Here is a 2,526-nt window from a genome sequence, read left to right on the forward strand (position 1 = left end):
ATTATTTCATTTCATATCTTTTATTATTCCAAGTTTTTTAAATGTCCCACATATTATCATCTAAACATTTCACAGGGCATTTTTGTTGGTGGTTTCTTTATAGGTCTTTGGTACATTTGAAATTTATTTATTTATTTATTTATTTTTATCGGGCAAGCTAATCTAATTTCATTTCTTCCCTTCATGATAACCAGCTCTTCCGGTGCTTCCTACCAATATGCATTGCTGGCTCTTGGTGAAGAGCCCCATGTTCTCCAGTTGATATGATTGTTCCTCTCTGTGCCAACACTACACTGTATCACCACAGCCTCACATAAGTAATGATATCAGAAAGGCAAACCCTCTCTCCTTTTTCTTCATTAAGAGTATTTTGACTTTTCTTGGATCTTTGCACCTCCAGAAAATTTGTAGTATCAGTTGGTCATCCAATAGTTAACCAACCAAAGAGAGCCCCTTTGGGATACTGATTGAATTCTACAGAATTCTACAGAATTACAACTGAGCGCTTGCTCTATTGCTCATTTTGTCTCAGTCTTCTGTAGTGTTTCTGATTAAGGTATTATACTTTCCTGATAAAGGTCTTTGTTCCTAGATCCTTTATATTTTTAAGTTACTGTACATGAGAGCCCATTAAAATTTAATTTGCTTTCAGCTTGTTGAAGTATAGCAATGTGATAGATTACTATAAATAAATCTGGTACCAAAAACCTTGCTATGCTCCCCTAATGAGTCTAAGAATTTGTCAGTAGTTTCTTTTGGGTTTTCTATGTATACATACACACATCACCCAAACGGACTTTCTTCGGTAAATTTTCTGTCTCTGCTTCCATTTCTAGGAGGGTTCTTGTCCCTGGAAAAAGCAACTTATTGGCTAAGTTTGAAATAGGTCTTTGTGGTATTGAATCTTTGCTCTGGGCAGTATGCTTCTCTAGAATAGAGAAGTCTCTGGAACTGAAATGTTGTTGACCTCTTTATCTTTTAGAGTTGAGATTCTCTCTGAAGACAGCCATCTACACAGAAGTAAGAGAGTTGTTTTTCAAGGGTTCTCCAATTTCTAAAGACATCAACTCACATTCTTTGTGGTATTTTTCACTCTGTACCCCCTAACGCTAACTGGCATTGCCATCATTGTGACTACTACCCATATTGACCATCACCTCCACACCACCATGTACTTCTTTCTAAGTGTCCACTCCACCTCAGAGACATTAACTCCCTGGTCATCACCCCATAGATGCTCTCCAGCTTTGGGGGCCTGAGCCCAAACATCTCCACAGAGGGCTGTGGGACTCAATTCTTTTCTTCCCTTGTCATCACCAATATTCTACCAGCAGTAATGGGTTTATGATCACCAGGTAGCCAATTGCAAATCACTCTAATACAAAATCATGATATAGAGGGTCTATGTCATGCCGGCATCCTGTGCTAGCTGGGTTCTCAGTCTTGCTGTTCAGGCTGTGGCCATTTTCTGACTGCCTTTTTGCAACTCACTGAGCATTTCTTCTGTGATATTTGACCAGTGTTGAGTCTGGTGTGTGCTATCCCAGTCACCAATGATATCCTAACCTCAATTATCAGCCTACTGGCCATCACAGCCCCTACCACCTTCCTGTTATCTCCTGTGTTCTCACATTTCAACCATCCTCAAGATCTCCTCAGCTGAGGGCCAGAAGGCCTTTTGTCTCCTGTGCCCTCTACCTCACAAGGCCACCATCCACTACGGTGGCACCTCTGTCCTCTACCTCCAGCCCAAGTAAAAGAGCACCAGGGATCAGGACCAACTGATCTCAAGGGCCTACACTGTCATCACCCGACTGATGAATATATATAGTATATAGTCTTGTATATAGTCTGAGAAACAACGAAGTTTAGGATGACCTACAGAGAGTGGTAGGTCAGAAATTCCCTTCCTAAAATGAAATCTCTTCAGAAATAGCTGTGTATGTCTTCTAGGCAGAAACTTATAGGTGAAGCTATTGAGTCAGGCTTTCAAGGGAGTGGTGGTGCTCTATACATCACAGCCTTGGCCAGGGCGAGAGCGAAGCTGGGGGCTGGCCTCTAACAATCGATTCTCACTCCTTTGACCTCTTTGTTAACATAATTAAAACACAAGTCACTTCACAGCCCTGTACACAGATGCCTATTGGCTCTACTCCAGGAGATAATTAGGAGGTCAGAGTGTGATTGGGTGTTTATCACAGTTTCAATTTAAAATGATCCATCCACTTTGCTGAAGGATAAACCCCATTAAAATCTCCACTCGACTGAGTCTTCTTTTAACATAAATTGGGAGCTTGAACAGTGGTTACCAGAAAGGATACTGTGCAGAAATCAAATTGCCTTGTGTTTTAATAAGATAAGCAAAATATATAGATATGATTTTAGAAAATGAGTTTGAACTAAGCTAACAAAACCTTCTAGAAAAAATGTTTTGAAACAACCCACCAAGTTTCTGCAACTCACATGTGGGACTCCAAAGGAAAGGAAACTGAGGGCAGATGAGGAGAAGGGAATTATTGGAGGAAG

The 2,526-nt window shown here is 40.6% G+C and overlaps 1 pseudogene; it reads left to right on the forward strand.

Moving 5' to 3' along the window:
* The first annotated feature begins 1,409 nt into the window (after positions 1 to 1,409).
* On the forward strand, positions 1,410 to 1,914 carry LOC105854012 (annotated as a pseudogene).
* Positions 1,915 to 2,526: the final 612 nt, after the last annotated feature.

This window comes from Condylura cristata, unplaced genomic scaffold (genome assembly GCF_000260355.1).
Source record: "Condylura cristata isolate star-nosed mole 26May11 unplaced genomic scaffold, ConCri1.0 scaffold00024, whole genome shotgun sequence".
In the NCBI taxonomy this organism is placed as follows: Eukaryota; Metazoa; Chordata; class Mammalia; order Eulipotyphla; family Talpidae; genus Condylura; species Condylura cristata.